The sequence below is a fragment of the Canis lupus genome, chromosome 8 (genome assembly GCF_011100685.1).
Source record: "Canis lupus familiaris isolate Mischka breed German Shepherd chromosome 8, alternate assembly UU_Cfam_GSD_1.0, whole genome shotgun sequence".
NCBI lineage: Eukaryota > Metazoa > Chordata > Mammalia > Carnivora > Canidae > Canis > Canis lupus.
In genome coordinates, this window is record NC_049229.1 from 25,864,296 (window position 1) to 25,879,350 (window position 15,055).

A 15,055-nucleotide genomic window follows, 5' to 3' on the forward strand; every position below is an offset into this window, starting at 1 on the left:
TCTGATTTCTTAGAAAATATAGAAAATTTAAATAAGTAGGAGCACAGATTAAAGAGTATCTCAGAGACATAAATATAACATAAGCAAAGGCCTACCAATCTTCCTTGAATTTTTTTGTATCACTGTTTTTATGAATTTTATCACATCTTTCTTTTTAAACTATACCTAAAATACAGTTTATCTATCCCAGTAGATTAGTTAATATTTTACACTGGAGTTTATTCTTTATGTCTTTTGTCATATAATGATACTCTGTTGTTAGATATAAAATAAATATGACATCCCAGGACAACTTTACCTTCTATTTGCACATAAACTTTCTGACCATCTTCTGGGCATATTACCCAAAAAAATTCCTACATTGCATTCAGAATTGACTAAACGTAATCGTAGTATGAAGGCAAATAATCTTGGAAAAGCCCATGCTGCTGGACAAAATCATAATTACTTTTGAGATATGTTTCATTACAGGGGTTTCAGATTACACAGTATGGTACAATATGGTCCAGTACAGTAAGGGTGGGAAGGAGATCCAATATCTAAAGCATCTTATAAAATATTAAGTTGCAAAGCCATATTCTTAATCTGTTTCTAGAATATGTTAAGGATTAACTTCTCTTAAACACCAGGATAACATTTGACACAGTTATGTTTTATTAAATTGAACGTTGTCCAATTCCATAATATAGCAAGGGATCATCTCCAGGGAGATTTTGACAGTATGAACAATCATCAGGGAATTGGGGAGAGTATTACCTTCTTTTCAAAATTCTTCAGAGGCGAGGAAACAGCCTCTAAACAACAAATTGAAAAAGAAAAGCTGAGATTATTTCTAATTCTCTGCAATACCACAACAAATACTAATTTGTATTTCTAAGTAATATCACCAGAGATTATATGCAACCTATGATAAACAGAATTTAAAAAGCCAGGAATTGAATTTTATAACGTTTCTTACTCCCAAGTTTATACTAAATTCACTAGGAAATGCCTTACCCTAGCTACAACATTCAAGATTTAAAATTATTTTATTTAAAATAAATGTATTATTATTAAATTTAATAAATTTTATTAAATTTAATATATTTAAATTACAACATTTAAATATGAAGATGAATTCTAATTGTCATTTGATTCTTATTTCAAGGGTATATTTTCAAACTGCAGGCCAAACTCTGACAACAACCCATCCCTAGGATTGAGAAAACTAGGGTTGATAGAAAATGCTTTTGAAATGCTGAGTAAAACAAAATATGTAGAGAATCTCATTCATTATTTACCTATTGGGATAACAAACACGTCATTTCTCAACTAATTCTTTTTGTTTGTTTGTTTTAAGATTTTATTTATTTATTCATGAGAGACAGACAGAGAGGCAGAGACACAGGCAGAGGGAGGAGCAGGCTCCATGCAGGGAGCCTGATGTGGGACTCGATCCCAGGACTCCAGGATTACTCCCTGGGCCGAAGGCAGGCACTAAACCACTGAGCCACCCAGGGATCCCTCAACTAATTCTCACATAGTCATTAAGAGATTTGACTACTTAGTAGCTATTTATATTTAATAAAAAATTAGTTCTATAAATTAAGTAATGTGTTATCATCTTTATTTATGGGGAAAATGTTGATATTGTGAATCACTACAAAAAAAACTTATCTTCTACATAACATTTAAAGAACACATGAAAATCTGCAGGCATTTTTCAAGCTTTGGAAGAGAAGTAGAAAAAGCTAAAAAAAAAGATGAAATATTGAAAGAATAATGTTTTTACATCTACAAAAGCATGTAAAATCAGCAACCTTTATTTTTATTTTCATTCACAAAACCACAGACATTGAAGTACAATTCATACTTCAATAAAACTAAACTGAAGCATTCTAGAAGTATTTTTGAAGTAATAGACCTTAATTTGTGTGGTAAATAAGGAAAGTTATTTCTCTTTTGCCACAGATATGTGTTGTAATTCACTGGTCTTGTAAATGCTAAAAGGCATATTGAGTTGGTGCTGTTACATGCTGAAAATTAGATTAACTATTTTTAGACTTAACTGTTTTGGTATCACTTTTGCTTTGCTCTAACTACAGTCATCTTTAGTTTTATTTGTAAATAAATAATTAATTATGTAAGCTTTTTAGGACAGTGATCATATCTGTTTTATTTAATGGCATTTCCCAGGCTCCTCACATAGTGTCTGGTGCCTAGAGGCCACTCAGCAAATATTTGCTAAATTAATGAATTCATTTAAAATTTGGATTCTGGTAGGAAAGTATATAATAACCAACAAAGGTGAACTATGTACAGCATAAGAAAAAACATAGTCTAGGTAAAGTAGAACAAACCACTACGCTATCTGGCCAAACATATAGTATACCAAATATTAAGGAAATTCAAAAGGAGCCTTCATAGTCATCAATAATGACCTTGTAGTCCATATGTAAACACTTATGATACCTTGGTTTCTGTGTCAAAGCAAAATTTGCTTTGCAAAATAACTACATTTGAGGTGATATTGTGTAACCATTAAATGATGGCATAGAGTGTGGCTAATGTAGAACTTTTTGTGATAGCACAGTAAGATGCAATGATCAACACATTGCAGAACACATATTTTGGTGAACATTTCACAGTCTCTTGCTTGAAAGAAAGAGTTCAATATCTTTTTCTTCATCACTTCTTCACAGTGATTCTAGAAAGTAAACTTTTTCAAAACCACATCTTCATAGAGTTTTCCATTCCATCATTTACATATCTGACCAAAGACATGTGGACAAATACACATATTCTCACTAGCAACCCTGTAGATGCTGCATAGATGCCCTGACCATATTGTTATCTAAACAGTTTCAATGTTGTATAGTGTCCTAATGAGATATCAGATATTTCTCTTTATAATACAGATCTATACACATCTTTTTTTCAGCTCTGTACACATCTTATTAAGAATATAAGAGAATGATATGTGAAACATGGCATCTGCCAGGCTTCCACTAAATCTCTTGGTCTAATTCTCCTTATGTGAAGAAGAAGTATCTTTATATATTCATTAAATATAGGATTTAATCTAATGCTATATGGCCAGCATTGTACCAGTGACTATAAAGAGTTCAGAATGAATTTAAGAATTGGTTCTTGCTTCTAAAAATCTTAAATTCTAACCAGAGAAATAAGATTTACATACATAAAATGGTCATCCTGTCAGAAATAACAAATAAAAATACAACAGTAGACTGATTCTTTACTATGAAACACTCACTTTACCAAGAATTTTTCTTGCCCTTTCTCATTTCATTTACAAAAAAATATAGTGAGGTTGATTCTATTATTACTATCTTCACTTTACAGATGAAGAGCTACAGGCCTGAAATTAAGTTGTTGGTGAAGCCATGGTCCCTTTGAAACTTACAGAGAGTCCTTCAAGCTTCTGGTAGGTTTGGATTCCCTGGCTTGGAGCTACACAGCTTCATCCTCTGCCACTGTCATCATGTGGCATTCTCCCTATGTCTCTGTACTTCACATGGTTCTTTTTATAAGGACAACAGTAATATTGGATTAGGGATCCACCACAATCCATTATGACCTCATCTTAATTAATTACATTTACATGAAAGTATTTCCAAATAAAGTCACATTCTGAGGTGCTGAGGGATAAAACTGCAACATATATTTTGTGGAGGATATAATTAAACTCATATGTATAATATACTATCCAGAGTACAATTATTACTAGATGATGACCCTGTGATAAATGATATTTCTGCCTTATTCTCTACTGAAGCTCTTGCACCTGACCCAAGAAAGTAATTAAGAAATATTTGCTAAATAAATGAATAATTCAATGTGGCATATGAACACATATTGAAATCATAAAGCTGGTAGGTACCTTAGAGGTCTGATGCCATGGACAACAAGCTTTAGAATTAACTAATTTAGTATGTGAATCACCAGCATTTCTCATCTTTTTATCTAGCTGATACCTGGACCTATCACGGAAAACATTTGCAGAATCCTGAGCACTCTCTTGATACCACTTTCTATAAAAAGACAAGCTCTAATGAGTTTCTGGAAAATAGCCCATTTCAGTAGTGGAGAGTTCAGATCATACCATATAGCTACCTCAAGATATGATAGAGCCCTTTCACGAAGATGGCACCGAAGGCGAAGAAGGAAGCCCCTGCCCCTCGCAAAGCCGAAGCCAAAGCAAAGGCTTTGAAAGCTAAGAAAGCGGTGCTGAAAGGCGTGCACAGTCACAAAAAAAAAAAAAAAAAGAAGATTCTGACGTCACCTACATTCCAATGACCCAAGATCCTGCATCTCCGAAGGCAGCCCAAATATCCTCGAAAGAGCGCCCCCAGGAAACAAGCTTGATCACTATGCCATCATCAAGTTCCCCTTAACTACTGAGTCAGCCATGAAGAAAATAGAAGACAACAGCACACTTGTGTTCATGTGGATGTCAAGGCCAATAAGCACCAGATCAAACAGGCTGTGAAGAAGCTCTATGACATTGATGTGGCCAAGGTCAACACCTTGAGCAGGCCTGATGGAGAGAAAAAAGCATATGTTCAACTGGCTTCTGACTATGATGCTTTGGATGTTGCCAACAAAATTGGGATCATCTAAACAGTCCAGCCGGCTATAAATCTAAATATAATTTTTTTCACCATAAAAAAAAGATATGATAGAAAATTACAAAGAAAAATGACAGAGCAGCCCATTAGCGATGGTGTAAGTGAACCAAAGTGAGGTCATCACAAATAAGAGGTTGAAGAAAGGCTTTCTATGAGCCACTGATTAACATTTTCAAGCAACTTGGCACAATTGTAGAAAATGATAATAGACCAATCAAGATGACATCCAGCTATAAAGAAAATTCTTTAGCCATGGCTCAGAATAAACTGTAACAACATACTCAAATTCCAGCCAGCAGAACAAAACAAATGATAAATGTCAGGTATATACAGTGTAGGGGTGACAGGTGGTTCTGTACTGTCTTTTCAGTCTCATCCACACACAGAAATACTATTGTCACCATTAGTAGGCTGTTGGGAAAAGAATAATAACACACTCAGAAAAGTATTTCTCAGATATTTCTACAATGTACAAACCTTAGAGGTTTTTATTTCCACATATGCCTAACAAATTGTGGGCATTCATTCAATCTAACAGAAGCTGATAGCTCAGTATCTCAAAATAAGATCCACATGCTCTGTACGTTTTATGTCAGCATTTTATCCAAATAAAATTACTATGGCAGAAAAAAATGACATTGTACTCAACTGTCAGGGTAGAATGCCATAAAAGAACCTAAGCCAGTATCTTAACAATAGTCAAGAGATGCCCATCCTAATAACCTAGCTGCCTGACCTGGCACAAAGGATTTAGACTTTTGATCCTTTTCTTCTTTATGTCAGAAATGAGGGACAGTAGTAGGCCAGTCAATGCCCCATCCTGGTTATGTGCAGAACTTAAGACATTGTCCTAGATTTGTCAGTTTGTAAATCACCCCTCATGAGAAATACTCTATTCCTTTCTGGACATCATGAACAGGCAACAAATATTTTTCATATTTGCCAAGCAGTTGCCTTGAGATATTTGCCCCCTCCCACATGGTATACAATCATCAATTATATTCCAGGCATAACTGTATAATACCATATCATAATAATATCATAATTTGATAGCATGTTGTTTTTCATTATATTACATAAATGTAAAAGATCATTTAAAATTTTAAAGTCTATCACTGCTAAAAATTTAAATCAGCATCTTTTTTGCCTAGAACCTAATATATGCATATATTTGACACAGAAATTTCATTTCTAGGGTTATATTTAAGTTGATAACAATGGATGTACACAAATTTTCTCAGCAATGATGTTCTTTAAAATAGTATATTCTAAATTAATTAATTAATTAATTAATTAATTAAAATAGTATTTTCTGGGATGCCTGGGTAGCTCAGCAGTTGAGTGTCTGCCTCTGACTCAGGGCCTGATCCCAGGTCCTGGGATCGAGTCCCACATTGGGCTCTCCACAGGGAGCCTGCTTCTCCCTCTGCTATGTCTCTGCCTCTCTCTCTCTCTGTGTCTCTCATGAATGAATAAATAAAATATTTAAAAATAAAATCAAATAAAATAGTATTTTCAACAGCTAATAAATTATAAATGCATGAAATTTTAAACTATATTAATAATTGGTTTTAAAAAATGTACTACATCCATAAAGTAGAATTTTATGGTTAAAAGTAATTATCCTGATTTTGGATTTGCGGATGCTTTTATTTCATTGTGTGTATATATATACTTATTCTCAAAGTTCTATACAATGAATTTGTGTTTTTATAACCCAATAAAAATTATTATCACTATTTATAAAAGAAATCCAGAAGTTTCATTTTTTACTGACCAAACATTTATTGGGAAATGACTTGATGAGCCTCATGACTTATGCTGGTGTTAAAAACAAAAACAAAACAAAACAAAACAAAAAAACACAACCCTACCTTAAAGATACTTCTTAGAATCAGTCCTGACAGACTATGGCTCAGGAAAAAACAAACATTTTAAACAAACCTAAAACACTAAAAACTGAATTCAAATTCCCTTGTGGTTAATCCACATTAGACTGCACTCAGCTGCTTTGGAGATATCAAAGGTAGTTCAAACATCAGTTGCTAATTCAAACAGCAAAATGTGTAGTTTTCCTCAAATTATGCCTTTTAGAAATTTGTAATCTCTGCTAGTTTTTGCCAAGTGATACATTAAACATGATTATTGCAATAACCTCACCCACCCTGGTTTTCCCATATGCAGTACATTGAAATGTTACAGACTATATGGTCTTAGAGTCTGAAAAACACAAAAACACACATTTAAACATGTAAAATGTGCATATTTATATGAACATTATATATGTATACAGAGAGAGAGAGAAGAAAAAGAAGGAGAGGAGGAAGAGGAGAAAGAGAAGGAGGGAGTGAAGGAAGGAACAAGGAAGAGGAACAGAATGATAATTTTAATACTTGTTTGGGCTGAAGAACTGTGTGGATGGTTGCTGGCTGTTGTTGGGAGTACAAGTATGAGTCAGACAATGACTAAAACACCAGTGAATTTTGAATCTTGGGAAGATAAAATTTTACATAATACAAATTAGAAGCCACATACTACAAATAGTATACAGCACTAAGTTGTGAGTTCTCAAACTTTAGATTCAGAAACAGAATATTCCTGGAAGTGATAAATATTTCTGATTTGGTTGATCTGGAAAGGTTTCTGGTTGAAGTATCATCTGAGCTGCAATTGTGATGACCATTTATTCTCTACAAAGTCAGCAGAAACCCCATTCTTAACCATTACCCTTGATGTCTAAGCTCTTGACCTGCCTTCACCAAGAATCCTATCAAATTAGTTTAGCAAGAATTCTCCCATCTTTGTCCTTTCAATTTGGTCATTTTCATCCACTGACCTCCTCCACTTTGCTCATTGGCTATAAATCCTCAGTTTGTCTTTACTGTGTTTGGAGTTAAGCCCAATCTCTTTGCCCTTTGCAATATCCCCATTGCAAGAGTCTTGAATAAAGTTTTTCTTACCATTTTAACCAATATCAGAATGTTTTCTTTTTTTTTTCTTTCCAGTTCTGAGGGACAATACTAAATCCAGTCAATAAAGATATATCTTGCTTTACCCAGAATATAAATTTTTAAAATTTTTAATTCCACTTTGCAAATCAAGTTCTATTTTTATTTTATGGGAAAAACTATTTAGTTACCCAACCAGTGTTTGTTGAAAACCTATCTGTAATAACTGAAGGGTCTGAGATCACCACATTTCTAAACTAACAAGTTCACTTTCCAGTTTTATTGATGCTAGTAGAAGACATGAGATTCCCAGGGCAGAAACAGAGGACTTTCATTATTTATGGCACAGCAAACAGGAACATCATCATATTTGTAGCAGTTCCCCTCTCCCCCAAGTCCTATGGAGGTGATAGGGATGGATTCAAATGCCTACATTCACAGTAAGCTGTCCTAGAAGAGAGAAACTCTGAGCTTAGAAAACCTAAATCTTTTATTGTATGCAGTGACCACAGCAGTCCTTTCCTCTGGAGGGAGACTATCTCTTCTTCAAGGCTGTTCACCATTTAGACATCCTTTTAAAAGGACAGTCTAGAAAAAAGACTCATTACTGCCTCACTCACAAAACATATAGGAATGTGACAGACCTTGGAGAACTCTCTCCCAGTACCATCCTGAGCCTATCATGATAGGAATCCTGTTAAACATGTAAGACAAAGGTAATTTATCAAAATATTCATTTTCATATATGATTTTTCCAAAGTCCGAGATACACTTATACAAAACACTAATTTTGTTAACCAAAGAATATCATATATCAATCCCTTTTTGTTGTAAATTCTTGCTATCAGAAGAATTGGTTTATAAGATGGAAAAAGACAAGAGAAAGCATATTTAATTTCTTTCATCAGCTTCATTTCTGCTTCATTCTAAAATACTTCTCCAGAACTTTTCTTTCTACTCTTATCTGAAAGGGTAAAAGAAAGAACTTACTGGGTGCCAATTTCTGTGCCAGGTGTTGTAATGAGTGCTCTTTCAGCTCTTAATAGTTTAACCATTCTATCTCCAAATCTCATATTCAACATATAAACCTACATATAATGCAGAAACTTAGTTTTGGAAAAAGTAAAATATCACTCTTCCATCTCACAACACACAGCTTCTGACTCAAGCAGATTTGAATTTTATTGATTAGGCATTAGAGAACAGCCAAAGGCTAGTCATGTATCATCTTTTTGGTTGCAAACATTCTCACAAAGGAGAGCCAAAATGAAAAGATGGAAGGATTCATTTATTCATTCTCTTTCTCTCATCTTTTATTTTGATAAATACATAAATAGGAACTCTAAAAAATTATCAGTTTTCATTTTATTTTTTTATGATTTCATTTATTTATTTGAGAGAGAGAGAGAGAGAGAGAGCACATGAGCAGGGAGAGAGGTAGAGGGAGAAGCAGATTCCCCACTGAGTCTGATGCAGGGCTTGATCCCAGGACCCTGAGATCATGACCTGAGCTTAATGCTTAGCAGATTGAGTGACCCAGGTACCCCTGTTTTCATTTTCTTGAGATACAAACTACTCCTTTAAAGCTTAAATTTTACATTTTAAATATGAATAAATTTAGAGAACATAAGCTTTACAGATAGGGGAAGGATCTAATAGGTTAAAGACTACTAGAGGTGCCTGGATAGCTCAGGCAGTTAAGCATCCGACTCTTGATTTCAGCCCAGGTCATAATCATAGCGTCATGAGATTGAGCTCTGCACTGAGTGTAGAGCCTGCTTAAGATTCTCTCTCTCCCTTTCCCTCTACTCTTCCCCACCCCTGACCCTACTCATGCTAGCTTGGTCTCTCTTTCTCTCTTAAAAAAAAAAAAGACTGTTCTCATTCATTTGGGGAATATAAATAATAGTGAAAGGGAATATAAGGGAAGGGGGAAGAAATGTGTGAGAAATATCAGAAAGGGAGACAGAACGTAAAGACTGCTAACTCTGGGAAATGAACTAGGGGTGGTGGAAGGGGAGGAGGGCGGGGGGTGGGAGTGAATGGGTGACGGGCACTGGGGGTTATTCTGTATGTTAGTAAATTGAACACCAATAAAAAATAAATTAAAAAAAAAAGACTACTACAAATGTTAGCACTTTATTCCTTTTAGTCTATTTTCCAAGTCCAGGATAAAATATATTTTTCAATAATTGAATTTAGATAAATATAATAATATAAAAATAATTGCCTGAAAAGAAGACTAATTATGCAAATTCTCCACTTAATTTTTTAATCAAATTGAACAACCTCATTTGTGGTTTTAGCATTGCTTAGACTTATCCATATCTCTCATAAAATTTCTTAAACATTCAAAATATTTTGTAAATTCTTTAAATGTATTTCTATTTTGCTGTTATTCAATGTACAGAGATTATTTCTGTACAATATATCTGATATTTAAATATTTCCCTTTGACATTGCTCTCTGAGAATTTTAACAAAATGTGATGTCAATGTAAGTTTACAAGATTTTAATAGTCACATATGCTCCTCATACTAAGGGATAAATTAAAACCTGTATTCTCCATCCCAGGCACCATCAATAATGTTTTAAAATACATTTTACTTACATAATTTTTGGATTTATCCTAATATATATAGATTGAAAGGGTGTAGAACACACCGTCTTTGCCAGGAAGCATCCAGAGCATGGGGCATAGGCAAGGTTTGCCAAGGTCTACCCTTCTCAAATGCATAGACTTTCAAATGCTCTGAAACATACTACCAGAGCTCAGCTATTTAACAAAATCTAGCACTATCCTAAAAGTAGAAACAATTTAATGTGGGATAAACATCAATAAAAGTGTAGGAGATACTTTTTTTTAAAAAAGGATAATTATAAAGCAATTTGGACAGACTGATTCATATGTATTCATTTTTATACACACATATACATGTATATACATTATATACACATATATAACACATACGTATATACGGATATATATCAGGAATTAGTGGTATTTTTATCTTAAGCTACTGTCCTGAAGAACAATTTTTATTTTCTTCTTTATATTTTCTATATTCCTAACATAAGAAAGCATTATCTTTATTATTAAAAAACAACATTCTTAATTTGACTGCTGTCCTACTGCATTAGTTTACATATATGAAGTAAAATGTCCTGGGAGAAAAAGAAAAATATCTTATGAGTAGATCTTTCTAGGCTGGAAAGTTTGATTTAGTAAACCTGTTTCGGGGATCCCTGGGTGGCACAGCGGCTTAGCGCCTGCCTTTGGCCCAGGGCGTGATCCTGGAGACCCGGGATCGAATCCCACGTCGGGCTCCCGGTGCATGGAGCCTGCTTCTCCCTCTGCCTGTGTCTCTGCCTCTCTCTCTCTCTCTCTCTCTGTGTGTGACTATCATAAATAAATTTAAAAAAATTTTTTTTTAAAAAGTAAACCTGTTTCTTCAGGATGAGTCAGTATTGTATTAGGTTATAGATAAACTTTTATTTAAAAATTAAATCACTTTACTTACAAAATTATAAATTCTACCTATGAATAAATTGCCTGGTGAAGCTCGTAATGATACATCTACAATTCTCTTCTAACCATCAAACCAAGCAAGTTGCAAGATTCTCACATCTAGTAAAGGGGGGGAAGGCGATAATAAAACCAGTTTTTTTTCTCTTTCTGTAGCAGAATCCTTAAAGACTTAACACTAATAAAAGAACAATAATAATAGATACTATTGAGAGTTTTCATTTATTGAATACTTCCATATTATATAGCACTGTTTTAAGATGTTTTGTTTTCAGATATTATATTTTTTCATCTCCTCAACTACATAGGGTAGACTTTTACTATCATTACCTCTCAACAGATAAGAACACTCTGCTAGGTTAATGTTGTTGTAGGTGACACAGCTAGTAAAACAGCAGAGTTGGATTTTGAACTGAGATCTTTCTAATGCTGAAGCCCATTTTCCATAAACAGTATTGTTTCCCATAACTAGTAGCTTATTTCCCAATTATCCTTCCACTTCCAGAATATTTCTGGGAAACCAAACCTTAATATATTCTGTTGCATTTATACAATAATAATCCAAAAGCTGAATCAAGAATTTTAGAAAGGATTATTTTCCTTCCCCATTATATTAGTTTGCTAAGATTGCCATGACGAGATATCACAAACTGAGTGGCTTGAATAGAAATTGTCTCAATATTCTGGAAACTGGAAGTCCATGATCAAGATGCCAGCAGAGCAATGCTCTCTCCAAAGAACTGTTGCAGGCTTTTGTAGGAAATGCCTTAGCTTGTGGCAGCATTAACTCTAGTCTTCATGTGATGTTCTCTCTGCATGGGAGTCCCTTTTTATAAGGGCTTCAATTCGTATTGGAAAAGGTCCAATCCACTTCTGTATGGCCTCATCTTATCTAGACATCTAAAGCACACCTATTTCCAAATAAGATCACATTCTGAGGTACTAGGAGTTAGGATTTCAGAATATGAATTTTGAATGAACACAATTCAATTTCTAACATTCACCATACTATTCACCCCATTTCTGCTCTGAATATTTTAGGAACATGTATCTACAAAGGGTTTCAGTAGACGGCCCAAAGGATGGATTAAAAAAATTAAGAACACTGTTGTATAATGTGACACATAACCAAAAAAAGTTCAAGACTAAGGTCTTCATGGTTCTTAAATTTAGTGAGCCTAAAAATCACCTGGGAAGCTATACTTAGCTCTAATACGTACTTCACAGAAGCATGATTACTCTGTGCTATCTATATCTTTTAAGACTTGTTATTTATGTTAGCAACACCATAATACTAATCTTTTTTTAAGATTTTATTTATTTATTGATGAGAGACACAGAGAGAGAGAGAGAGAGAGAGAAGCAGAGACACAGGCAAAGGGAGAAGCAGGCTCCATGCAAGGAACTCGATGTGGGATTTGATCCTGGGACTCCAGGATCACGCCCTGGGCCAAAGGCAGGCACTAAACCCCTGAACCACCAGGGATCTCCATCATCCCGATCATAAAGCAAAATTTCAGTCATACCCTAAAGCACTTATGTTTGTTCATACTTAAAGTGCCTTTTTTTTTTTGTAGGGACCATCAGAAAGTATATTTTGTATTTTTCACAGTGCTTAATATTAGCACTTACAAATGCTATGTGATAGAGTTTTATGAATATTTTATTAAGTGGATTTATGGATGAATAGACATGTATTTGGGGATACTCCACTTGATTCCATCTCTAATGTCTACTAGCCTTCTGTGTAGGTAACTCCTTGAAAATGTGAGCCTGGTTCACCATCCCATGGAATCTCCTATTGTTCAAACTAATATTTTTATATTTTACATCATACATTCATCAATCATAGCAGATTATTTATCCCACTTTTAAGTGAAAAACTCACTAGCCTATTAATAGAAATATGTATATTTAACCTCAAAATACTAATAGCAGAATGACTGAGTTTTCAGACTCTGAAGCCAGCCTGCCTGGACACAAATTCCAGATCTATTACTTACTAGCTATATGAATATATGATAAGTTATATAATCCCCTAGGATTTATTTTCCTTATTTGTAAAATATGCATAACAATATGCTTACTTCATAAGATTGTTGTGAAAATCATGAATTAATTCATGAGACACATAAATCAATATCTTATTGCACATAGTAAGACTTTATTAAGAGTCAAAATTCTTTATAATTAAAGAAAATATCTACAGTGAGAATATATTTACTGTATGAAAACAGTCCTAAATACCTGATGGTCTTATCCAAATGACTTAGAAAATATAACCCATTTTGTCAGAGTACAATTGAGATATAGATGATAGATGATAGATAGAAAGATAGATAGATAGATAGATAGATAGATAGATAGATAGATAGATAGATAGATGATAAAGATATAGATGTTTTTGGAAAAATTTTGTTTATTTACTCATGAGAGACACAGAGAGAGAGGCAGAGACACAGGCAGAAGGAGAAGCAGGCTCCATGCAAGGAGCCCCATGTAGGACTCGATCCTGGAACTCTTGGATCACGCTCTGAGCCAAAGGCAGACACTCAACCGCTGATCCACCCAGGCATCCCAAGATATAGATATTTTAAAGTTATTAAGCCTCCAAGATTTTAAAGTCCAATTCTTTTTTTAAATTTGTATACGAAGAAGTACTGCTTGTTAGAGTTAGTTCCCCATAGAATAATACATTATTGGATGTATATGCCAACACATATGCTTCAGTACTGTGACATCCATTTTGCATACAAAAATAGCCCTTTTCTAATAACAAATGTATGGCTGTACTGAAAACCATCTGCCTTTCTTGAGGGGCAGAAAAAAAGTCTAATAAACAAGGAATTAAAACCTTGTATTTTTTTTAAAAAATTACTTCTTATAAATTCCTAAATATCAAATATTCTTATAACTGTGCAATAACATTGCCAAAGGAGCTGTGCTTTTTCTGTCCCCAGAGGTTTAAAGATAAACAAGGCAAACACTGTCTGGGCAGTTATAGTATAGACTGGAAAAAGGGAGCCAAATTTGATGAATCACAGAAGCTTCTATGATTATTCTATGCAGAATTATGGATTATAACTCAAATTTATTTTTGTTGATCTGACCAGTCATTTGTGTAAACCCAGGAAATCTTAATATTAGAGAGTGTCTCTAATTATCAAACCAGTTCAGTACATAGTCATTTAAAGGGCTTGTAGGCTAAGGAGTAGGCTACACACTGACTATACAACAGGCCCTGTCTCTGGAATGTTGAGTCAAATTAGGCATATGGTAAACAGAAAATTAAAAGACATTGGGATAAGGGATATGATTGCAGGAACCACAAAGTGCTATAGAAGTACTTAGAAGGGATGATACCAGACCTCAGTGTCAGTGGTCCAGGAACTGATTTCTAGAGAAAGTGATATCTGAACTGAGGCGCTAGGGCAATCAGAGGTCATAAAGTGAAGTGCACGGTGGGAAACATGGAGTAAAAGATGAGAGATTAAGTAAGAGTACACAAGAGAGAGTATTGGTTTGAAAAAAAAAAAATCCAAGAAGTTTAGCATGACTAGGGAGTTAAGATTGAGAAAAGAAGTATACAGGGGTGAGCCTCTGAAGATAAGAGGGCTCTAGATAATGAATGGCCTTGTGACCCAGAGTGCACGTTTTGAACTTTAGGGGTAAATATGAAGCCATTGAGGGATTTTATTAAAAGAAGTTCCATTTGGTAAGACTAGAACATTCTAGCTCTTTCTATCTTCTTCCTTTAGGTACTGGAACAATGGGGAAAAGCTGCTGAATATCTTCTTTATAGCCATGTTCATCTACTGGAAAAACAGCCATAACATAGCGCAAGTGTGTAATGTATCATTCATAAATAGTTGTGCTAGAACAAATATAAACTGGGATGTAGGGTCACCTGAAACTTAAAGTTCTTCTCTGACCTTTTGTCTAGCCTACTAGTT

General features: G+C 34.3%; 1 pseudogene; it reads left to right on the forward strand.

Annotated features, from left to right (window-relative positions):
- The first annotated feature begins 3,350 nt into the window (after positions 1-3,350).
- LOC119872855 lies at positions 3,351-4,660 on the forward strand (annotated as a pseudogene).
- Positions 4,661-15,055: the final 10,395 nt, after the last annotated feature.